This window comes from Pinus tabuliformis, chromosome 8 (assembly GCF_031772625.1).
Source record: "Pinus tabuliformis cultivar Carrire ecotype Pingquan chromosome 8, CPIR1, whole genome shotgun sequence".
Lineage (NCBI taxonomy): Eukaryota > Viridiplantae > Streptophyta > Pinopsida > Pinales > Pinaceae > Pinus > Pinus tabuliformis.
The window spans coordinates 1,539,375,000-1,539,401,745 of record NC_142294.1 but is presented as its reverse complement, the minus strand read 5'-3'; the positions used below and the strand labels follow the sequence as shown (position 1 = coordinate 1,539,401,745).

The 26,746-nt window shown below is 41.1% G+C and overlaps 1 protein-coding gene across 3 annotated transcripts in view; it reads right to left on the bottom strand.

Annotated features, from left to right (window-relative positions):
- Window positions 1–26,746, bottom strand: part of LOC149241800 (uncharacterized) — a 253,403-nt gene that overhangs the window by 156,094 nt on the left and 70,563 nt on the right. The window lies entirely within an intron of this gene.

The following is a 26,746-nucleotide window of genomic DNA, read 5'->3' as shown; positions in this document are numbered from 1 at the left end:
GATACATGAGATTAGTTGAAGACATGCTGCTTCAACTGATTCTCCAAGGTGACTCCTTCACCTATCTTTGTGCTGCATTTAGTCATCATGTTGCACCTCACCGTGCTGCACCATGCTGCACCCATCATCACTATGCTGCATCTCATCATGCTTCATTAATCATGACTGTACCCATCACTATACTAAATTATGTGCCATTGTTGCACCATGTTGCCATACTGACCTATGTGCTGGCTGCATCTTTCTTGCTTGTTGTCCCTAGCTTGCTTGTTGTACCTAGCATGCTTGTTGTCCTTTGCATGCTTGTTGTTGCATGCTAGTTCGGCAGTTCCGACTTCTGCCCTTTGCGTCAGCTTTCCCGGCTGTTCCAACTGTTCCCGGCAGTTCCGACAATTCCGGCTATTCCCAGCAGTTCTGGCTTTTCCCGGCAGTTCCAGCTTTTCCCATCAATTCTGGCAATTCCGGCTTTTCTCGGCAGTTCCGGCTTTTCTCGGCAATTTCGACAGTTCCCAGCAGTTCCGACAATTTAGGCTATTCGCGGCAGTTCCGGAAGTTCTGGCTTTTCTCGACAGTTTCGGCTTTTCCTAGCAGTTCCAACTTTTCCCAGCAGTTTCTGTAGTTCCGGCTTTTCCCGACAGTTCCGGCTTTTCCCGACAGTTTCGGTAGTTCCGACTCTTCCCAACAGTTCCGACAGTTCCCGACAATTCCGGCAGTTCTAGGCAGTTCCGGCTTTTCCCGGCAGTTCCGACTTTTCCTGGCAGTTCCCACTTTTCCCGACAGTTCCGGCTTTTCCCGGTAGTTCCGGCAGTTCCGGCTTCTGCCCTCTGGATTAGGGCAGCGTTATCCCTTAGGAGCTCAACTCCTACTAAAACCCAAAAACAAGTAGAGAGGAAGAGATCCCAAGTGTGTTGAAATAACTTGAAGGCCACCTCTATTTATACTAAAACGTTGAGCACAAGTGGGGTTTATTTGGTTGCTGGCCGACCTTGACGAATTGTCCCATAACACAAATAAATTCATATCTCAATGAATACTTATTGGAATCGGATGATCTTAGATCAATCCTACGCCTCTCGATGAGAGGGATCCAAGAAAAATATCAACTTCCATTAATAAGATGACCCACATGGAGTTTGGCCCTAGTTGCCAATTTTAACACTCCCTCTCAACTAGGGAGAACTCCATCCGCTGATCCATATGTCCAACTGTACTATCTCTGCCATCAATGCCCTGCACTGCTCTGCTCTACTGAGCTCTGCTGAACCATGAAGAAGAAGAATTGATCAAGAATGTCTCATACCATTCTCTACTGACCCAAAGTCAGTTTCATCTGAAGAGAGTGTGTCACATCACTCTTACTGGCCCAAAGTCAGTTTTATTGATCCCAGATCAATATCACAAGAGAGTGTCTCAAACCACTCATACTGATCCAAGATCAATGGAGGTCATCCTAGCATAGGGAGTATGGTAGATACATCGATGATTCCATCGATAGTACTACTATGGTCCCTAACCCCATTTCCCTGCTCATTGATCAAATGAGAGGTACTTTCCATGAGTCCCAGACTGCATGGGTAGGATGCCTCGACAGGAGAACTAATCATCCTGCCCTACAGTCGCCACGAGAGAACTAATCATCCCGGCCCACAGGAGAACTAATCATCTTGTTTCACAGTTGCCACGGGAGATCTAATCATCTCGACCCACAGGAGAACTAATCATCCTGTTCCACAGTTGCCATGGGAAAACTAATCATCCCGGCCCACAGGAGAACTAATCATCCTGTTCCATAGTTGCCACGAGAGAACTAATCATCCCGGCCTACAGGAGAACTAATCATCCTGTTCCACAGTTGCCACGGGAGAACTAATCATCCAGGCCCACAGGAGAACTAATCATCCTGTTCCACAGTTGCCACGGGACAACTATTCATCCGACTCCAAGTCATTCGGAAAAGTCACAAATTTGACCTTTCCCCGGGGCTTTGATAAAATGTCTGCGACCTGTACATCAGTCTCAATGCGATGGAGCCTCCTCACTCATCGACTTACCATATCCCAGATAAGGCAGTATCTGATGTTTATCTGCTGGAGCAATCATCAAATACGAGATTCCTCAATAATCGAAGTCATTCGGGAAAGTCACAGATTTGACCTTTCCCCGGGGCTTTGATAAAATGTTTGCAACCTGTACATCAGTCTCAATGCGATGGAGCCTCCTCACTCATCAACTTACCATATCCCAGATAAGGCAGTATCTGATGTCTATCTGCTGGAGCAATCATCGAATACGAGATTCCTCAATAATCGAATCCCCCCTCTGGTTGTCACAGAGAATCACAGTGGTATTCATCATGTGTACAAACAACTCACTTAAAAGCTTTTGCAACCATGCTGCTTCACACGAGATCATACTCGTAGCTATGTATTCTATCTCGGCGGTGCTTATAGCAACCGACTTTTGCTTCCTACTCATCCATGATATCGAAGCAGAATCCAAAGAGAACCAGCACTTAGAAGTGCTCTAGTGATCCTTCACACAGCCTGCCCAGTGAGGCTCAACCAAGATTCTTGGCACCAATCCAGTGAGGCTCAACCAAATATGAGCTCACCATGCTAACTGCGAAACATATATCTAGACGGAAGTTCACCAAGAACATCAAAGCGAATGAGTTTATGAAACTCAGAGGCATTTCCCAAATCTGGTCCGACATCACTACCATATAACTTCTGAAAGTTAAGATCCTCGAGGTAGTCACAGGCTTGCAGTTTATCATTCCACATCCAGAATCCAACTCCCTCTTCTGCAAATGAGAGGGTCTGCACCTGTCAGAAATAGGTCGTCCTCATAAGGTGTTGGTATGAGAGGTCTATCATCCACAACCTTCAAACAATGGTTTGGATCAGCGTCACCCTTAGTGAATCTCAACTTCATCTGACAGCTATCAATCCTTTCATACTACGCCCAGGGAGTTTTGCTCCAAGCCATAGAGGGCTTTCTTCCACTTGCATACGTGAGATTCCTGATCATCAATCTCAAACCCCTCGGGTTGTTCCAAACCTGTGGACTTGCTACATGAGGGGAATGGTCCCCTTGTAAGATTTTCCTTCGGTACATCTCAGACATGTACTTTCATGCTCTTTTTGAATTCAGGCAACCCTGTCACCATCTGACTCACAGACCTTCGGTGTTATGTGTCAATGGACATGGTCCCCAGTGGACTTCCTCCAAATTGATACAACCCTGAACTCAAAAACATCTTTGAAAATTATATTTTCAAACACGTACCTTTCCATCGATGAGTGCCACCTCGTAACCTTCGACTTCCATTGCTAGAATGGGCACCAGGTTCTTCTTGCGATCAGGTACATAAAAGAGATTCTGTAAATGAATTGATTTACCCTCATTCAATTGAGAGGTAACGTTCCCTACACCCTTTTCGGGATAGGTGGCATCGGCTCCAAGTATAATCCCACAATTGTTTCCATCTCTACCAAATTAGCGAGTGCACCCTTCTATCTGATGAAGTACCTTGAAGCACTACAATCAATAAGCCAGATTCCCAAAGAATCTAAAGGAGAGGGCCAATACAAGATAACGCTTCTTTATCTTATCAAAAACAACATTTGATTCTTCATACCTGAGGTTCCTTGCTTTCTTTGAAGAGTCGGACATTTCCTTGATGTCCTACATTACCTGTCATTCCTTTGATCATTGAAGATGTCCCTAGAATGATTGTTATCTTCATCAAGAGATGTGTCTCTGCCATTTAGACACTCCTTCGCGTAATGGCTGAACTTATTGCATCCAAGGCATCTGCCTTTCCTTCCACCCTTAGATTCGAACTTCGCAATGAAGTGATCTTTAGGTAGGTCATCAAAAACTTTTGCTGCGCTATTCTGATAATATTCTCTGCTTCGACTTCACCCTCGGTGAATTTGAAGAGGGACAAGGAATCCACTGATCCTTTTGTCCTTTCCCAACTGTCTTCGGTGATTGCTCTTTCACCCTTGCATGCTTGTATTTGCTGCTAAGTACCATACAACTGTCCCAATGTTAGTTAGTTGTCCCTTGCATGCTGCTCTCCTTCGAAGACAGATGCTCAGGCTGTTCCAGCAGTTTCGGCAATTTTGATTGTTCCAGGCAGTTCCGGCGGTCCCAAAAGTCCCGGCAATTCCGACTATTCCCGGCAATTCCCGGCAGTTCCGGCAGTTCCAACAATTCTGACTATTCCGGGCAGTTCCGATAGTTCCGGAAGTTCTGGCTTTTCTGGCAGTTCCCGCAGTTCCTGGTAGTTCCGGCAGTTCCGGCTTTTCCCGGCAGTTCCGCCTTTTTCCCTCTGGATTAGGGCAGCATTATCCCTTAGGATCTCTCCTCCTACTGAAACCCAAAGACAAGTAGAGAGGAAGAGATCCCAAGTGTGTTGAAATGACTTGAAGGCCACCTCTATTTATGCTAAAACATTGAGCACAAGTGGGGTTTATTTGGTTGCTGGCCGACCTTGACGAATTGTCCCATAACACAAATAAATTCATATCTCCATGAATACTTATCAGAATCGGATGATCTTTAGATCAATCCTACACCTCTTAATGAGAGGGACCCAAGAAAAATATCAGCTTCCATTAATAAGATGACCCACATGGAGTTTGGCCCTAGTTGCCAATTTTAACATGAGAGCGTCCAGGAAGTCTAGGACACTCGCTCAGGGTGTCTAAGGGAGTGTTTGGGAGGCTATGGCTTCTGCAGTTCTGTTTGGTCCCCAGACGCTCGCATCGAGTTCTCTAGAGAGCGTCCAAATCAGTCTCAAACGCTCGCACTCAGTATCTAAGGGAGCGTCCAGGAGGCTAGGGCTTCGGCAGTCCAGATCTATTGGAGACGCACTCATCCAGTCCTCCAGACAGGGTCCAGATCTGCCTTAGACGCTCACACACAGTATCTCTGCATGCATCCAGGACCAAAAGACAAGTTATCATTATGCAGCAATGTTCAACACAGTGACAACAATAACCAGCAGTTAACTACAGTCAGTGACAGTGCATTACAGTCCTCAGAATCAGGATCTTTGAGTATAAGTATGTTTAAGGTCATGTTATGGATGTTCTAGTTGTTTTGTTGCATAGATAAAGATACAGATCATTGTAATCTCTTTTGATAAATCATTTGATGACAATCTAAGAAGAAGAAGAATTTCCAACGTTTTCCCCATGGTGGGTTTTGCCCTGGTCTCCGACCAATCCTGGTGTCTCTATGTGTGCATGTTTTTCTTTTATTGTTCCTTTATGTTCCACTGCATTGATGATGATGATGTTCTTTCTACATAATTGCATATGCTGATAAATAATGTTGTAGATCTGAATAATGCAATGATGATATGGGGTGAATTTAATGTGTTAATAAAGAAATGCAATTATCAAAGCAAAGAATAATGTAGCCCTATGAAAAATTAACAGTTTTCACAATAGTTCACTAGACCAGAGCCAGCATGAGGGTGGAAAAGAGGAATAGCACACTAAATTCTTCGGCATAGCCATGGATAGAAGTAACATTCAGGTGACTTCAGATTTGTCTTCCAGATTAGAGGACAAATTTGTTTTCTTAGCAGGATCAGCTTCACAGGGAGTCTGGTACATAAACAGTGAAGCATCAGCTCACATGATAGGGGTTAGAGAATATTTCTCTAGCTACAAAGAGGAGCAGATGGACTTCTAGATTACTATGGGAAACAGAATGAAATGTACTCCAATAGGGAGAGGTACCATAGATTTTCAGAGGGAGTTAGGAGCAAGCACCAATGCTACAGATGTATTACATGTGCCAGGATTGGGTATGAATCTGATTTCAGTATCCCAGTTACAAGATAAGGGGTATGATATTCACTTCGTAGGGAAGAAAGTGTATGTCAAACACCCGAGCTAGAAAAAGGTAAGACAGATTGGAGTTCGAAGTAACATATTATACCGGTTACAAATCGATTCTCCAATGGCACTAGTAGGCAGTGACAGTAGCAATGAGAAGGTTGAATGAGTTATGGCATAGGAGAATGGGACATCTACACCATGGAGCACTCAGGATGCTCAGAGAAATGGTAACAAGTGTTCCAAAACTTGGCACGGAACACAATGATGTGTGTAGAGGATGCGTACCTGGGAAGTATGCTAACGCAACATTTCCAAGAATTTATAGCAAAGCTAATGGCGTGTTAGGAATCATACATTCAGATATTTGTGGCCTAATGTCCACTAGAGCTCTCAGCAGTGCCAAATATTTCGTCACCTTTATTGATGACCATTCCAAGAAAACCTAGATCTACTTCTTGAAGACCAAGAATGAGGTCTTTGATTGTTTCAGGGAGTTGAAAGCTCTCGTAGAGAATGCGACAGGGAAGATATCAAGGTGTTTCGCTCATATAACGGTGGAGAATATATTGATAAGGACCTCACAGATTTCTGTGCGAAGGAGGGCATCAAGAGAGAATGGATAGCTCCATATAATCCAAAGCAGAATGGTGTAGCGGAGCAAAAAAAACAGAACCATTATTGGAGCTGCAAAGGCTATGTTACATAACCAGGATCTACCCAGATTTCTATGGGCAGCAACATGTAACACAGGAGTATACATTCAAAACAAGACTCCTCATAGAGCATTGGCGAAGAAAACGCCAGGAGTCTTGATAGGGAAGAAGCCAATAGTAAGCCACTTCAGAATTTTTGGCAACATTGCTTATTGCCACATGCCAGATGATAAAAGGACCGAATTCGATCAAACAATAGAGAAGGGGTTCTTCGTTGGGTACAATGAAACCTTAAAGGAATACAGAATCTACATTCCTAGCAGTAGGAAGATTGTAGTAAGGCGAAACATGAAGTTCATGGAGGACAGAGCTTTCAGGAGATCTCGTGAGATGTCTGCAGGTGATCAGAATCAGTGAATACAAGCACCTTTAGTCCAGCAGCAGGGGCAGCCAGTGGGATAGGCAGGGGGACAGTCACAAGGATCAAGTACTAGGACCAGTACCAGTGTTTCCTTAGGTAAAGGAAATATGGGGAGTTCTCAACAGATTGAGTAGCAGAGACAGGATGAGGAGGAGCCGACAAAACCTCCCACGACTAGTGGTCAAGCCAGCAGAGAAGTTCATCAGACATTGAGAGATGCCGAAGATTTTATTAGAACTCCTAGGATGAGAAAAAGACAGTGTAGACAACCTGACAGGTACCAAACATTGGTGGCTCAGGGTGCCGAACCTTCCAACTTTCAAGAGGCCGCACAGCATCAGGTGTGGGTAGATGCCATGGTAGAAGATTATAGCTCTATCATGATGAATGATGTTTGGGAGGTAGTGCCAAGGCCAAAAGACAGATCAGTTGTAGGTTCTAAATGGATCTATAAGATCAAATATGTGGCAAACGGCAGGGTAGAAAAGTACAAGGCTAGGTTCGTGGCAAAGGGGTATGCACAAAAAGAAGGGATAGATTATGAGGAGACCTTCACCCCAGTTGCAAGATACACTTCTATCCGGTTAGTTATATCTTTAGCAGCTCAGATGGGATGGCAGATTCACTAGATGGACATCAAGACAACCTTCTTAAACGAGGTGGTAGAGGAAGAAGTGTACACAGAACAACTAGAGGGCTTTGAGACTCATGAGAGGCACACTCATGTGTGCAAATTAAAGAAAGCTCTATACGGACTCAAGCACACTCCCAGGGCATGGTATGGTAGGATTGACAACTACTTGCAGAAGATGGGATTCATCAAGAGTGACGCAAATCCCAACCTTTACTATTTGATGGTAGAGGGTGAGCCACTCATTCTAGTTTTTTATGTGGATGATCTCTTTTTGACAAGATCATCAAGGCTCATAGAGGATTGCAAGAGGAACCTAGAAGCAAAATTTGACATGAAGGATTTGGGGTTGATGCACTATTTCCTAGGATTGAAAGTGTGGCAAAAGGATGGGGAGATCTTCCTTGGGATGGGAAGAGATGCTACAGATATTCTGAAGAGGTTCAGGATGCAGGATTGCAAACCCATGTCTACACCCATGATCACTAAGTGGAAGAAGATAGATACATCAGATAACAAGGATGTCAACCCCACCTTGTATAGAAAGCTTATTGGGTCTCTCATGTATTTGGTCAACACTATGCCAGATATCTGCTTCGCATTCAATACCCTCAGTCAGTTCATGGTAGAGCCGAAGAGGGTACATTGTGCAGCAACGAGGCATATTCTGAAGTAAGTTCGCAGCACAGCCGAGTATGAATTGAGATATACTCGAGGGGATGACGTCAGACTTTGAGGGTACACAGATGTAGATTGGGCAGGCAGTTCAGTGGACAGGAAAAGTACCTCCATGTACTGCTTCAGTGTTGGATCAGGGATAGTTTCTTGGTGTCGCAGGAAGCAAAAGTCAATAGCACTGAGCTTTGCAGAAGAAGAGTATATGGCAGTCAGCACAGCTACATGCAAAGCTATATGGCTTCGGAAGTTGCTAGTAAGCTTGTTCAAGTAGAGGATGGAGGCGACCAGTGTCTATTGGGATAATCAAAGTTGCATAAAGCTCTCTGAGAATCCAGTGTTTCATGACAAGTCGAAGCACATCGATATTCAATGTCACTTCATCAAAGATTGTGTACAACAAGGAGCAGTCCAACTACAATATGTTCCCACAGAAGAGAAGGTTGTAGATATACTCACGACAACTCTAGTGAGAGCTAAGTTCGTCTATTTTAGAGAACAAATGGGTATGGTGGAGAACTCGATTCAGTAGCAGGGACATGCTATTTTGGATGTTTTTTCAGTTGCAGATGTTGTAGTTGCAGAAGCAACAGATGAGAGGGAGTTGCAGTGCAGATGTAGTGTTGGCAGCATTATGGCAGTGCAAGTAGCAAAACAGATGCAGGATATATCAGTTGCGTAGTAATTGGTGGGCAACATGGCCAGACATCAGCAGCGTGACAGCACTGACAGGAGATGGTGCAAAGATAGGGTGTTGCTATAGGGTAAGCAGTAGCACTAGAACACATTTCTGGCTAAGAGGGAGTGTTAGTTTTTGTAGAATTGGATGTGTTCTAGCCGCGAAATTTGGTGGAAAGGCTAGAATACATGAGATCTCCAAAACCCATAAATCGTTTCTGGAAATTCCACCTACAAATGACTTAATTAGATTATTAACCAGTTTTTAAATATTTCCTAAGTCTAAACTTAGGGAATATGGTTAATTAATCAGTATTAATTAATTCAAGGCAAGAATCATCTAGAAACTCACACAGATTGATCCAGAGATGAATCTAGCCATCGATTATGTTTTAATCTTGGTGGTTGGTGCTCCAACAGAGGATTATAAGATGGGATAGATGTGGCGATGGAGAAACCACTTGAGCAGTGCGATTTCTTGGCAGATTGATTTCCAGAGTAGCAACAATCAGTAGTCAGAGAGAGCTAGAGATCGAAGTAGTGTGAGAGGGGCAGAGACAATGAGGCTAGAGGAAGTATCCCAGATCCAGTGAGTGCATTTTACAGAGAGGAAGAAGGGCCACAGAGAAGTTGACGCAAGGGTTGCGCAGTAGCTTCTAGAGGCAAGTTCAATTTGCTATGAGGGAGTAACGTCTTCAGTTCCAAAGGCGTGAAGGAGTCCCAGAGTGCCAAAGAAGCATCCTTCTAGTCAGCAGAAGGAAGAACAAATTCATCAAAGACCAATAAGAGGCTTGACGTCAAGCAGACTACGCAGAGCAGCGCACAGGTTGACGCAGAGGGTTAGAGGGCTGCGTTTTTTAAGGCAAGTTGTGCCGGAGTTTTCTTGTAAGGTGAGGAAATTCCTCACTAGATTTTTGCCAATATTTTTCTCTGTAGGATTGCTAGATTTCGACATCTAGTTGTACTCAAAATTTCTCACTATTGCATAATAATAAAATGCTCAGCTACTGCACCGATTTTCCCGACTTGGCTTTTTCTGGGGACTTTTGTCCTAAGTCACTTGATACGAGGATTCAGGATTCGACGGATATGGGGATTCGAGTATCGAATACGCACACATTGACCGCCCAAAACAAGACACGTTCAGATACGTTATATATATATATATATATATATATATTAAAAACTATATATTTCTTACACTCTCATTAATGATGCAAATTCATTGATTTCAAACATAGATCTTCCTCTAGATGTAAGATTTACAAATTAACATTATGAATACAAATACAATTATGACATAAAATGATAAATCATGATTCATAATACATATTCAATTCATCAATGATCCAATAGGAGAAAGACAAGATAGTAAGATAAAGATAATGTAGTTTTCTCATTAAGTCATCAAAATCAAAATGTATTACATATGTAGTGCAATGCCAATGGCAAATAGAAACAGCAAATACAAAACAACTACAGGTATACAAGCCTCAAGGCAGTAGGTAGCTCATGACTCATGAGTCATCAATCCTCATAGTGATCATCAAAATCAGCATCGTTGTCCTGATCACCATGGTCACCACTACTCTCCTCTGCTGCATCCTCCTCCTCTGTATCCAAAGTCATCACTGCATTTGCTCGTGTCGAGGATGACCCCTTGACAGTATCACCATCATCATATCTGACAAGCTCTAGCACTGGATCATTGAGATCCAAGTTGGCCAATGCCAACTCAACACTATTGTCCAGACCCATATCAACAAGAAAGACATCCCACATCTTTTTCTTTCTCTTCAATCACTCATCTCTCTGCATGTAAATAAGACAAAGGTTGGTGTGCACATACACCATTGTCTTTGCCCTGGACTGGTCAAGCCCGCTCTTCTTGACACTTGACAAATTCCCATATGTGCTCCAATTCCTCTTGCAACAAGAGGATGAAGTCACTTGAGAGAGGAGCCTCATGGCTAACTGCTGTAGAGGAGGGCTTGTTGCCCCATGATTTTCCCACCAAGAATAGGGCTTCTTAGCCCCCCTATCTCTAATCAGATCATACCCTGCAAATCGACCAGTGCTAGTGGAAAACTCTGCAAAGGCATCCTCCACCTCATCAAGGGATGCTCTATCCTGAAAAACCCGCCTGAATGCATCTTTCCTCCCCTGTGAGATTTCACCATCCATGTGAGGAGGGAATATGCGCGAAGGTCCACCATTCAGCCACTCATGGCTGTAGTATTTTGGGTTCAATGAGTGAGCCAAACAATGTAAAGGTGTGCAATTCTTGTCCCATCTGCTGAAAAGAATATCTTGTATAGTGGTGAGGAAGGCCTCTGGTGATGTCTCATACTTGGGGCACTCACTCTGTAGAATAATGCTCCTCACAGGCTCAATCAAGAATCCCATCCCTCATAAACCTCTCCTAGGATGGGTTGATCTATATTTGCAAATCGAAGTAAAGAAATGATAGGGTCCATGATCTGAATAAGTAGATCTACCCTCTCCCACCAAGCATCATTGAACATTGTGTCATTCACTCTTTTAGAGGCTACTTGATCTGTCTTTCTCCAAAAAGACCAAAACTCTAAAATAATCATGGCCCCAAGAGCAATCTTGACCTCCCTCAACCTTTTCAACATGATGAATGAAGAGGCAAACCATGTATACACAATCCTCAGTAATGATAGATTGTTGTACTCCTTGTAGATAGTGAGGGCATTTGTATGATTTTGTACAAAGTTATGGATATGTCATGCATCCTCATAATGTTACCAATCCAAAGCACATCAGAAGCAATGGATTTCAGTGCTAAGTTCAATGAATGGGCAATGCAAGGTGTCCAAGACACTTGTGGATATTTAGCTTCAATAATCATGCCAGCAGCCTTGCAAATAGGTGCATCCCCTTGCCCTCCAATACAACAAATAATTAGAATAATCAAGTAAAAGAGCTTACAAGTCATGGAACCGGTGGGGCATTTCATGGTGGCATGCCCTTCCATAATGGGTTTTGGTATGTATAAGTGTCTCCAAGCTCAATAGGGGGGTAGCCAAGGACCCTATTAGGTGGTTTCAACGTCTAAAAGGGTGACATGTCCATGGTGCATCCTTCAAGCGGCTGGTGGAAAATGATATGATAATGGAATGGAGTAGGGATCAGGGGAAACATCTAGGCCACATGTCAAGGTGCAAGGATAACTATAACAGGGGAAGCCCATACCTGGGTATATAAGTGTAAAAGGGAGCAAACCGTGGTACATGAGTTACCCCAGCCTTTGTTTTCCACCCTTCTTCATATGCCTTTTTCCTTTTATTGAATTTTCTTTATGATTGCATGGGGCTCCAGGGGATGGAGAGCATGATGTGCGCCATGTAGCAGTGAATACCCCCTTAAGGTGGGGCAGTTCATTGCCCACCAAGGGTTGGGACAATCATGGGTTCCTTAATGATAGAGGGGGCTCATCTAGGGCCCATAGGAACCGAGGTAATGGCCATGGATAAGGGGTAGAGCTCATGTTTGTCTTTTGCCCACATGCTAAATTTGTATGTCCTGACCATATTTTGCATTTTTGTGGTACATTTCCTATTGAGAGTGGCCAAATTGTGCTTTTACTTTTCTTTTTAGCTGCATCAACCTCCGGAGATCATTCTAGACCCGACCCAAGATGTGGACAAGGGGAGGGGGAGGCTAACCCTAAGTGGATCTAGTGGACACATATGGACCCAAATGGGAAAATAGATGTGTTGACCACTACCGGTCAACTACCCATAGCAGTACACCCCCTTTTCTTTGCAAAAAGGGTAGCGCTTGATCGACATGTCCGTGCCATTCGACAGTCATCGACAGCTTGATCAATTTATGTTGTAAACCCAGTCTGCATGTATAAATTGTAAATAATCTTAGCAGATATGAGTCATGTATGTAAATTGCCTAGGTGGACCTAATTTTCTAAGTGATAATCTACGTTCCGGAAGGTTTTTCGTCTCACCGATCCATGATCGGCAGAGTTTTCCTTCAGCCTAACCCCAAAGCCGGAATGGATTTTGTCATTAGAATCTTAGGAGAATCCTAGTGTGTTAATCTGCTAGATTATAGTTGTGTCACAGAACTGGGTGGTTTATGAGGGTCTATGTCAAATGGATTTTCCCCCCTTGGGATGTAAAGTTGTAAAAGTCATGATGTAAAGTGCCTTGAGGGTTAAGAAATGTTTTAATCCCCTTATAAGTCCTAAGTCCTAGGTCCTAGGTGATTTTTTTCAAAAGCTAAGTTCGAGGATCCATTTAAAAAAAAAAATTAAAAAATTAAGAAAAAATCAAAAATAAAATAAAAATATAAAAAATAAGGTAAAAAACCTAAAAATAATAAAATAATAATATTTTGAGTAAATAAATGCAGAATTTCAATTTTTTAATACATTAAAAATTCGACGGATGAGATTAAGAGATATCTTGATCCTCATCGACGGTCGAGATCATTTTGACGTGGATCACTCGAACTAGCTGTTGGGAATTTTTCCTTTAAATAGGGTGCTAGGGGTCATTTGAGATCATTGGATCTGTGAGTCTTGTGCTGAAGAAGCTCTCTTGTAATCTGTTTCTGGTGCTAATAAAGAAAGACTTTGGGGTTGAAATCTTGCTGGTGTTACTCTCTGGAAGTGCTGTGAGCTATTTTATTTTCTGCATATTTTAATTTTCAGCCATTAGTAACAGCTTATTGAAGAGTATTGTTGAGCATAGGTATCTTGTTCACTTGCTAGGGTTTGAATGGTATTAGGTTTTCTGAAGTAATGGCAGGTATCTCCATTGCTGTTGAGATCTAGTACTGTTTTTTCTCTCTTTATTGATGGTTGAAGTGAGCTGTGCAGGAAACCCTTATTGAAGAAGACCAGTGGGCGTTTGGGGAAGTTCTCGGCTGAACCAGCCAACTCCCGCAAGCATTTTCTTGCAGAGCCCAGCTAGTTTTGATCCTGGGTTTATCATTTAGTTTATTTTTCTGAATTGCATGAGAGATTTTCTGAGGTTTTTCATAGTGAATCTGGAATTTTGATAAAACTACTGATTATCATTGATAAATGTGGCTGTTAAAGAGTCAAAAGCTGTAAATTGTTTAGCTGATCTAGGGTTTAAATTTTGTTTTATACACAGATTTTATTAGGGTTTTCCTTTCTTCTGCAGGTTACAGGTGCTGGTAATTGAGAAATTTTTGGGGTTTTCATCAATAAAATCTGAAGCAGGGAAAGCTTAAAATTTTTATTTAAAGCTTCTTCAAGGGTTTCTGAGTTGCTGTTCTACAAACGTGCCGAATCTTTCAGCAAACCTGCAATCAGCAGCAAAGCACCTTTTCCCTTGCCCTCCTCACGTGGTGCTCCCAATCGCTGCCTATCCGGGCTACCTACGCCTTCCCCTTACTTCAGCTCCTTGGCTTGCAGTTCTTTTTCCTCCCTCAACTGCATTCTCATTTGCGGATCCAGCCTACCTACGCTACTCAGTTCAACTGTCCACGCTAATCACTGCCCTATACTCATCTTTCACACAGCTAATTTGTGGAGCCGCGCGCACCTGCAAACGTACACGGTGATCAAACAATACGGGCCAGCAATACACCATACGCAAGGATCTCCGCCATACTTCATTCATTCCACCAACGTTCTGTTGTCCATCGAACCACCTGCAAACCTGCGTGAGGCCTTTCACGCTGCCGCCGCCAGAACATCCGTGGGCCTGCATTAGATCCACGCAGAAACCATTGAGGCTTTATACCCTCGCTGCTGCGTCCTCACTCATCGTGGCCAACCTGCAAACGTTCTTTGCCCGCTGTTGAAGAAATCTGCTGTAAGGGGTCACGCCTTTTTTTTACGGGCCAGGTAATATATTACGCGCAGGTGAGCTGTGTATGCGTAGGTCTCCTTTCTGTTTGCGTAGGAAGCAGTAAAATTTTTTTTTTTTGGGTTTTCAACATAAATGCAATCAGGTGAGTTTAGATGTTTAGCATAGGCTTAGTTTTTTCATTGTCATTTTATTTCATAGTGTAGGTCCTTTTTCTTAGTTTTAGGTTTACAATAAAAATATATATATAAAATAAATAAATAAAAAGTTCGATTTTCTTTTCTTTTATTTTATTATTGTTTTTTGTTAGATTTAAAATTTTGTTTAGGTTCCTTTTATGCATTAGATTAATTTTGTTTTAGTCTTAAATTTATTTAAATATAAAAAATATAAAGCTTTTTTTTTAGTTTAGATTTTAGCATTTAGATTTTTTATTTGATTTTTCTTTTAGTCTTTAGATTCATTTTATTTAAAAAAAAATAAAAAATAAAAAAACATAAAAAAACATAAAAAATATTTTAAAAATATTTTGCCAGATTCAGTCTTGGCTCAGGGATTTATCACGTTTTATCTTTTGGCTGAGGCTAAAATTTTGATGTGGAAATAATGTTTATCATTTTTTTATTTTAGCATGCTTGAATGATCTTGAATATGATATCTGGTTAGCGTTTAAAATTATGTGGTTGTGTATCAAGCTTTATCTTTCGAAGTTTTAAATTGCTAGATCATTGTTAAAGCATTGTGAATTTATTGGATATCTTGCATCGTTCGAGTTATTTGATGATAAGTGATTGCTGTACACGGTTTACATTTCTGCAACATTTAGTAAGTAATCATTTAAACATTAACTCCATAAGGCATTGGTCTATTAATTTAATAAAATCAATTAAGTTCTTGTTTTCCCTCGTGTCTCCCAACCCAACTGGTCCATAGTCGATCATTCATTATCCCATAGGGTCTACCCCCCTTAGCCGCGGGAGACAGGCTTAAACGGAGAGATCGAGGATCAGGGTGACAGCCCCCAGTCTGAGCGTTGTCGTGACAATCTGTGCGACAACAAGATGAATAGGGTAAAAATGAGTGGAAGGGGAGTGATGTAGATGGTATCGGGAAGCGGGACCACGCAACCAAATTCGAGATTTCCCATGTAGTTCCAACCCAAAAGCCAAATGGTCAGTAAAGGAGACCCCACAAGACTATGATACAAGGATAACCACGAAATTGGGCAACGAAGATAAGAATATAATCCTAACCCACTCTTTCCACCGAATCCCCCCACCAATCTATGTTCAAAAGTGCACATGACAAGTAAGGAAAATTACTCAACTATACCAAAGAATAGCCATACCTTTGGGGTCGAAAGGCCCACCTTTAAACATACATTCATGACAAGTGGTTAAGGGACCACATGACCGGCTTAGGTTGTGAAGAAAATGGCACATCAAGCTATCTGGTGGCTACAAGGGGTTGCTAGCGACTAGCTGAGGACCATCTAGGAGAAAAAATTTCTCCCATACACACTAGTCACAGGTGGTGGGTAACAAGCATGAAGCAGTTTACCAATGAGAGTGGAGGGGGAGAGTAGGGGGTGTTCATCCCTTAGAGAGGTGATTTTTTTTTCTGAGAGAAGCATAAAGATGAATGGTTTCCTCCAAGGTGGATCTCTTAGTTTTATTTGGATAGTCCCTACTAAAGTGATCATAATCATGACAACCAATACATTTGAAAGGGAGTTGTTCATAATCCAAATGTTGGATAAGATTCCATTCTCCTATCTTCAAAGAAATTCTTTTAAGAATAACTTTTCTCAAACCAACTTATGCACGGATCCAATAGCAAGTGTGCAAGCATCCTTGGGGATAAATTTATCATTGTACCATCCATGTTTTCTACCAATATCTACCAGAGAATTTTCATCCGATAAAATTAGAGAGACATGAAGGAGATGCAGCCACACTAAGACTATTGAGAGGGTATCCATTTCCAAATCAAAATCAAGAGGCCAACATTTAAATACATTGTCCTAGGGCCCATGAAGTAGGGGCCAATACTAAAAATGAGATATATATCCTCCTTTCAAACTAAAACGCAAAAGTATCCTCTCACGCAAAAGTGAGTTTGAATTCTACCCATGATGATATTGATTTTTGTAGCATCGGATGCGTTATAGCCACGAAACTTTGTGGAGAGGCTAAAATACATGTATTCTACAAAACCCAGAAATCGTTTCTAGAAATTCCACCTAGAGACGACTTAATTAAATTAATTAATCTTTTTTTTAATGGTGCCTAAGTCTAAACTTAGGAAAACTGATTAATTAAAGGGTATTAATTAAGTCATGGTGAGAATCTTTTGGAAGAAGACATGGATCAATTTCTAGTTAATCTTAGCAACCAGTTATGTTTTAATCTTGGTTGTTGAAGCCTCAACGAGAGATTATAAGAAGAAATTTGATGGGGGTTGGAGAATACATTTGTGAGACAAGGAATTCGATATTGTTGGGAAATCGAACTCCAGAGTAGCAGCAGTAAGTTGTCGGAGGTGATTCAATAGTTTCGAAGTAGTGAGAGAGGGGCAGGGATAGTAAGGCCGGAAGGAAGTTTTTCTAGTCCGATGAGTGCATAGCAAAGAGCCACCTGCCTATCCCACTTGGACCCCCACCATTGTCTCTTTCAGTTTCCTTATTTGTAGCACAATTTACTATTTTTGGTAGTTTTTCAAGTCCTGAACTTCCGGAGCCGTTTTGAGGCCGTAAACGAACTTTTTTTGGAAAAAATGAATTATCGGCGACTGTAGTCCTTGGAGAGATCCTTCCAACGAGGTGTCATACGCATCAAACAGAGATAATATGACCAAGTTACGACCCCGGGAAGTTGGCTGCCCAACTAACCCCAACGGGGCCAATAAACTCTTGGTGTTACATCCCCTCGGGTTAGGGTTTTGGTTCTTTAGGGTTTTCTCTTATGTTCAATAATAAAAAGGCCCTTGAGCCTCATTGTAACTCAGTGCAGAGGCATGTAGCTGCCACATCTCTTCTCAGAGATAAGCTACCATCGCCCGAGCTAGTCTTATTTCCATTCTGTTTGTAAGCATATTTCAATATTTGATATTAATGAAATGAAGTGTTATTTCTGCTGCATCTTGGTATTTATGGTTATATCTGTAATTTGTTGCGTTCCTGTTTAAATCTGGATCAGTGGTATCAGAGCAGTATGCTCTCTCTGTTTTTCTTTGCATGTCCCCAACAAGGTCGGGATATAAGGAGTTAGGGCTTGAACTAGTCGAACCTTTGCAAGACCATCCTCGCAAATACCGACGGCCTCCCATGGTGAACAAAAAGAAAGATGAGGGGGCAGGAGATCCTATCAAAATCTTGCTCGAAGAAGCCCTCAAGCGACAAAGGAACGCGATGATGGACAACTTTGCCCAGATCCTTCAGCGGCTACCCAGGGGTGACGCATCTACTTCCAGTAGCTACTCTGGAAGCGCCACACCCTTTAAGGTACAAGTTAACTTTGACATTCCCATATTTGAGGGTCAGATAGATGTGGATGTCATAGATAAATGGTTAAATCTGCTAGAAGGATATTTTTTTGTTCATGATTTTTCGAGCCGGGAAAAGATCACTTTTGCACTTCTCAAAGCCGCCCCCCACGTCAAGGACTGGTGGGAAACCTACTGCGAGCAGAAGGATGAAAGTATAGCCTCACTATTTTTTGCCGCACCCACTTGGAATTCATTCCAAGGTGCCATCAAGGAGCAGTACTACCCCATTGGAAGCTATGAGAATAAATACATAAAGTGGACCACGCAGCGGCAAGGAAGGGACCAAGACGTGCCAGAGTTTACCAATATTTTTCACACCCTTCGCACAAAGTTGGGATTCTGAGCGGCATTTCGTACTCAAATTCCGCGGCTGCATACACAAATACATCCAGGACGAGATGGAGTTCTTTGACATCTCCTCACTTGGCACGGCATATCGATACGCTGTCAAGATCAAGCAGAAGTTTATACAAAAGAAGCGAGACTTTGGATGTGCGAATTCGAAGAACAAAGGACAAAGCCAAGGCGGGATGACCCAAGACAACCCGTCGAAGTCGCAAGAAAATAACACCACCATGAAGTCAAAGAAGGACGCAAGAAAGTGGTGTGAGCTCCATAAGAGCCCCACTCATAACACAAGTGAGTATCGGGCCAAGCAATCGTTGGTGGCTGAGTTGAAGGCTTCAGACTCAGATGCATGTTCCGACTCTGAGACGAAACCCAACAAAAGGAATGACAAAGGGAAGCATATTATTGATGCCGAGCCCAGCGCCATTGTTGCCACCGCCAATATCCAGAAAGATGAGCCCGAAGATCCAGAGGAAGGGGAACATCTTTTCTGCTCACAGATGTGGTTGAAGGGTTCGCCGCTGCAATTCATTGTCGATAATGGGAGCCAAAAGAACCTCATTTCAGCAGAGATCGTGAAGCGGTTGGGCCTCCAACAACAGCACCCCCGCAGTCGTACAATATCAGGTGGCTTCACCAAGGACGAGATCTTTGAGTCAGTCAGTAGTGCCATCTCCCCTACAGCATCAACCCCTTCACAGATGAGGTATTGTGTGATGTTGCTCCTCTTGACGTTTGTGATGTATTATTAGGACAACTATACTTGTGGAAGCGACATGTTGTATATGAATCTAGACCTCGCTCTGTAATTATTTCTTTGGGTAATGCATTATACAGGATACCAGAGGTAGCCCCACCTATCGCCACCTCTTTAATCTCTGCTAAGAAATTCAATAGATCATCTCCCAGACTAGGAAATTGATTTTCTTTCTGGTTTGCTCTCAAAGTAAGGGGAAGATCATAGCCACATCCATGGCCCCTAGGAAGGGTTCCTCCACACAGCAGAAGCAAGTGGATACAGTCATGAAAGAATACAGGGACATCTTCGCCTCGCCCACAAAGGTACCGTTGCACTGTCAGGTCAAGCATTCGTTTGATCTAACTCCCGGAGCACCTCTACCCAACGGGCTGATATATCGCCGCTCCATTGTGGAAAATGCCTAGTACAAGCAGTGACATGATCAACATCGAGTGTCACACAAGTTTCAGGTGGGCGACAAAGTTGGTTGCATTTGCATAAATAATGCCTTACCAGAGCCCATCGGAAACTCAGACCACTCTGATATGGTCCTTACACCATTACCAAAGATGTGAGAGACAATGCTTTGGAGCACAGCATTCCCCCATTCCTTGTCTTGCACCCAGTCTTCAATGTGGTCCACCTTCGACCATCCTTCCTACCATTACTAGACACATTAGACATTGCAAAATAGCTCACACCAGCAAAAGTTTCCTCATCTTATGGAGGAAATCAACGCAATGGGGACCATTGTTTCTTAAGGGAGGAGGAATGATCCAGGTGGATATTGGTGGCCACCTGCCTATCCCACTTGGACCCCCACCATTGTCTCTTTCAGTTTTTCAGTTTCTTTATTTGTAGCCCAATTTACTATTTTTGGCAGTTTTTCGAGTCCTGAACTTCCGAAGCCGTTTTGAGGCCCTAAACGAGGGTTTTTCGGCAAAATGGGAATTGCGTTGATAGTTGTAGTCCTCGGAGAAATCTTTCCAACGAGGTATCATATGCGTCAGACGGAGATAATATGACCAAGTTACGACCCCGAGAAGTTAGTTGCCCAACTAACTCCAACAGGGCCCATAAACTCTTAGTGTTGCATCTCCTCGGGTTAGGGTTTTGGTTGTTTAGGGTTTTCTCTTACTGTTCAATAATAAAAGTGCCCTTGAGTCTCATTGTAACTCAGTCCAGAGGCGTGTAGCACCACATCTCTTCTCAAAGATAAGCTACCATCATTCTAGCTAGTCTTATTTCCATTATGTTTGTAAGCATATTTCAGTATTTGAAATTAATGAAATGAAGTGCTATTTATGTTGCATCTCAGTATTTATGGTTATATCTATAATTTGTTGCGTTCCTGTTTAAATCTAGATCAGGGCTGATGCAGATCTGCATAGAGTGACGCAAAGGCAGCAAGGAGCAGCTCATCTTGAGCCAAGGTCAGTGTCGGATCACTGGTGGAAGTAAGATTTTTCTCACTAGACTTTTGTTAGTCATTTTCTCTGTATGGAAGGCTAGATTTGAGCTTCCATAGATCTATACTCAAATCTACTACTACATAATAATAAAACCCTCAGTTGTTGCACCGGTTTTCTCAAGTTGGGTTTTTCTGGGGACATTGGTCCAAAAATAATGGTGTATTATTGTCTGTGTGCATCTATTCTTCCAATGTTTTTATTTCTTCCACAGTATTTATTTTGTGAAGGCTGCAATGTATATGTTTCAATATCTGTTGTAGGAAACTGCAAATAATTTGTTTGATTAATTTAACAAATAGAAGAAACATTATCAGTTGCTACAGTAGGATTCGGGGTCACCGAATTTTCACATGGTATCAAAGCACAGATAGAAGCCAGAGAGCTCAGTAGCAGCAAAGGAGAAGGAGGTTCGAATTTTTGCATAGGCAGCAGTTCGAAACCCTCAAAAGGCAGCGCATTCCTTGGGCCAGGAGGGTCAGTTTCTGAGGAAATTTTTTTCTATCGGAGAGTCAACAAAGAATACATTTTCCAGATCAGAGGTTACTAGAGGCAGAGGGAGACGCGATATTTTTCTTTGCAAAGTAGATCTTCAGCTGGGACGCAGTTATTTTGCAACAATTTGCAAGTGTGCGTCAGGAGGAAAAAAGAGCACACACTGAGGGAATTCTTTCCTCGAGGGACTTCTAACTCAGGAGTTCGAATTTTCCTATCAGAGCAGTAGTAGCCATGAGCAGATTTTCCCACTATAGCAGCGAGTGCATAGAGGTAGTCAGCAATTGTGCAGAGGAGAAGAGAAAGAATTCAACATTTTTGCAGAGATGGCATCAGCAAGGCTGAGAGATCAGGATCGGTTGGACGGAGCCTCCAACTACGTGATTTGGAAGGCAAGAATTTCCTATATTCTGGATCAGTACGATCTCAGAGCTATAATCAATGGAGTGGTAGTTGTACCCGTAGATGCAGATCCGCTTAAGGCCTACAAGAAGGAGATGGCGAAAGCTAAGAGGTTGATTCTCGATGGGATTCGAGATCACGTGGTGTCTTACAAGAAGGAAAAGACAATGAATTCTTCTATAAAATCCAAGAAAAATATTAACAAATTGGCATCAAACTATAGACCTTTCCTCGGTGAAAATTTCTGCAATTTGAGGCTCACAAAGGCTCAACAAAATGTAGATTTTTTTGAAGAAGAAGAGAAGATAAACCTCCTCTATGGCCACGGCCAAGAGAGAGAAAGAGATGGCCAAAATGAACTCGGCCTCCCTCAAGAAGAACACGGCCTTATCAAAGATGAATTCAACCTAAAGGTGGAAGTAATCACTAAATCTGAGCCCCAAGGTCTTGCATGCAAACTTGTAAGTAATTTTCCAATGATGAAACTGGCAAGTAGTTGCAAGAGAACAAATTAGAAACAATCTACAACAACAAATGTTAGCTCAAGATAACTACAAAGTATGTTACAAAAATAATCTACAAGAGGTTAGGCCAAAGAATATGAGCAAGCTCTTCTCTTTGACTAGCCATGACTTAGCTTTTTGAAATAGCCAAATATTGATAAATGAAGTACAATACGTAAAAAATAAATTTTTCCAAGTTTGATATTTTGATGTAAGAAATAAAAGCTTTAAGAAACTTGAAAGAATCCCTGCAAGACACAAATAAGATATAGATGAGACTTTGGAGTTCAACACATGCAGGTTCTCCTTGAATATTTTTCAAGAATGGGTTGATTCCTCTGAGAATTTCCCCTCACGTTTGAAAAGCTTGACCAAATAATGATTCATCTATAAAACTTCACCACAAATCATTAAATAGACATGAAATTAAATAAGTGCAGTGGAAAGAATTCCTAGAGATACATCTATTATCCACCAGAAAATTTCTTTTCCTAAAGCAAATAATTAATTCTTATGCTAATATTAGATAGTTGCATACTGACATAACTTGAAACAAGCATGAAAGAAACAATGACATGAGGAAATAAATAGAAGCATAACAACAAATCAAGAATTTACCACACATGCAAAGAGAAGAACACCATCACGCTTTACCCCAAAGATTGTTGTATTATATTGCAAGTAGTGAATACAATCCCGCAGAGTCTCCTCAGGCACAATAGCTCGTATTACATGATACAATATGAAAGCATATAGCCTCATTATATAAAGAGTTGGGAGCAAATCCCAAGGAAGAATGCATATGAGATCTGAACTTGGACCAAATCCCAAGGAAAGATAAGTCAAGTTTGATGTGGAGAAGATAGAGACACCAGAGCAAAATCGAATTCTATATATGCACATCAAGGGAAATCGAATTCCATATATGGAATAGTAAACTCATCCATGAGTGAATCCAAGTACCATAATAACTCTAGTCAACAAATGCAAACTCGAACTAAGTGATGCCACATATGTAGATGATCCCATGATAGCTTTGCCTAGGTCCCCAGGAACTGCGTGACTCCTCCATGTGCAACTCTAGTCTAGCCAAGTGAAACTCGTAATCCTCAAGAGTGGAGTGCTAAGAGTAGAAGAAACTCAAGCTAACAGTGAGATAAGGCCCCACGAAATCTTCAACCTAAATATTTCGTAGAATATTCCTTCAGTACATGAGTTCCTCTAATAAATTCGATTTTCCACATGTGCAACTGCTGCTTTATCTCTGGGAAATTCAATTTTATGAAATAATGGTATATTTATGATACAGTGTGCTCAGTCATCTTCCACATGTTCGTTAACTCAACTCTTTGACTTAAGGGTAATTTCCAAGCCATTTCCATGTCATTCTGTCACATGGAATAATTTATTTCTCTCTATTTTATTTAATTCTAGCCTAATCAAATGTCTCAATTTCCACTAAACTTAGGAAATGTGGGTTTTGAGGGTCCAAAACACATTATTAACCCCTCAAAGTGTGTCATTGTAGAAAGTTGAGGGTGAGAGGTGTAATTTTTATTACTCATACCCCATACAACTTCTCTAGAATACACTTATTACAATTTAAATACAATTTTATTTGCAATTTTTGACATGCGAGAAATCTAAAAAATTAGAAAATGACTACCTAGACCTAACCAAATTTGAAGAAATGTTTTGTGTGATCTAGTATGGTAATATACATCGACTCTAGACACTAAGATGAGTTAGGGGCTCAACCTTCAAACCGTCACCCCGAGTTTGGGGTAAAAAGTGAGTGAAAAACCCCAGAAAATTATCCACCTCTGAAAAAGAAGGGATAATTAACAAGATAAAAAAAACACTCCAAGGTGTACTCATTTGTTGATTGAGTCCCAACGTCCTAGGCCTGTTACACACTCAAAACTCATCATTACTAGTATCACTTATTACAATTCCCCGTATAGGTGTGGAATCTGGGTACAAGAAAGGTGATGAGAAGATAGAAGTAGAGTTAAAAAAATCTGTTGAATGATGATATCTGATGGTACAAGTGTCCTCTGGATCATCCTTGGGCATGGAGTCTTTCATATAATCATCAAGTGTCATCCCAGTGGTCAATAGAACAAAACCAATTCTGAATCATTTTTTGTGTGGGGGCACTTATTCATACTCAAAAGCAGAAACGACAACCAATTCATTCAATGCAGAGAGGGAGAATGACAGAAAGAGTATTTGTATAACCCTTTGACCTCTACATTGAATTCAAAGGGTAATTTCCTCCTACATCTCCTCTATGTACTAGATTACCAAATCTCTATCAACTAGGAAAGGTAGTTGTTGAATAGCAGATATATAAAGTCTGAATCAATACTTCTGCCAATTTTACCTTTGTTAAATGTTTTGAATAATCAGTAAATAATAACAAGAGTTTGTTATTCCGCATCATGTATTATTAACAATAAAGACCACATTAAAAAAAAAAGGCAAGAGTAGCAACCGCATTTTATCAATATTTAGTTTATATTTCTCTATCAATCACATGGGTGAGAGTATTTATTTTTAAGAATACCCAGAATTCATGTTGCGGAGTGACCAATACCACTGAAAGGTTGATGCTTTTATATTTTATTTATATAAAGTTGGCTAAGGTGTCTTAATATTAAATTTTTAAAATGTTGAATTTTATTTTAATATTAACTAAAGATGAGGTCTTCGACGTATCGCTTCTTTTCCATAGGTAAAGGGATGTCTCTTCCACGGATTTGAATAAGAGGGAATTTGACGCGTGTTGATCTTCCACCCACCAATCGACTAGATCTGGCTTCACTTGACACTGTGCCATCATCTATCTCCTGTAATAAACTCCTTGTCTATTTATTTGGAGCGATTTATTGGTATTAGTTTTCAAGGGTTAATTATATATTTTCTGCCAATTTTGACCTTGTACTGTAAGCAAAGTAGCCCACCAGCTCGGAGCGGGTCTTGAGTTCGACTCTTAGACTGTCTGTTGTTTCGACATGGTGTCAAGCCAACATTTATGGATAGGAAGTCCATAGCCTTGCATCTAACTGATATGGCTATGGCTATGACAGTACCCATGTGACAGGCGGAATGTTCAATATTATACTTCACGATCGATATATGTCACAATTTCAGAGCTTCTCAACGAGAAAGCCAGACAGCGTCATCTGGTTAATAGTTAGAACTGTCTTTCTACCCAATAGTGGTATCAAGGAACCAATGTTGCACGACTCGTACTCGTATAATACTCATCATGTTTTTGACTCATCGACTCGTATAAGACTCATCAAAATACAAAAAAGCGTTAAAATATGGTAAATTTTAAGCACAAAAAATAAACTAATGACAATTCCAATCTGTATAAGTTATAAAAACCACAATAAATGCAATAATTCATAACATCATCTCATGTCTATAAAAGTACAACATAACATATTCGATTTTTGTAAGTAAAACATTTAGAAACTGAATAAGAAAAGGACTCGTGATTCCACAATTAAAATAAAAAATGTCAGCAAGTTCAAAATTCAAATACATGTCATAAATGATAAATGATTGTCTCATACCAATCTTTCCAGCATTTAGGATCACTAGCCATCTAAAAACCAGCAAACAAATCAATGTGAAAAGTGCCCAAAATGCTTTTGGAACACTCAAAATTGTTAGTATACAAAACCCAAAAAACACCAAGTGAAATGATAGAATGAAAGATATCAATTTCTACACTATGCAACTAAGGAAAAGCCAAGGTAACTTAACCTTTTCATAGCTGATTTTATTGCTGTTAGGACAATAGCTAATTTAACCTTCAAATACTAGATTTAGCAATGAAAATCTTAAAAATCAAACCACGAGATATTGAACAGAATTTTATGTGCAAGAAAAGAAGGAAATATCTTGGAGAAATCTTCGAAGGATTGGAGGTGAAACTTGGTGCAAGGTGGGAATGAGATTCTTTTGTATTTGAAGATGGGTACTCCAACCAAGGAGGACCCCAAGTCTTCAAATTTTGAGGCACTTGCTATTCCTTAAGATCTTTGCCAAGAAAAATTATTAGTAGATAGGTGCCCCCTACACATGAAACCTTGAAAATAAGTCAGCCAACCGAGATAAACATATAATTTAGGATTTTGAAGTATAAGAAAAAGAAATAGACTAATCAAATAACCAAATTTGAAGAGTCTATTCTTACTGGGTGACAACACCCCTTCAAGGGTCTATTACAACAGTAATAAAGCATTTTCTTCCCTCCAATTTCCCTTTCCCTCCACCTTATTTCCAAAAAAGAAACGAAAATCAAAAATCAAAATCAAAAAATAAAATAAAAATTGTCTTTTGAGGGTCAACGGGTCTTATAAGGGTCTAATGCAGGTCTTATGGCAAACCCGCAGGTCTTATACGAGTGGTGCTTCACTGCAAGGAACCCGCATAGATATTTCCTCAAGTCTTCATACTTGGTATATCCAAAATTAGTCGTTG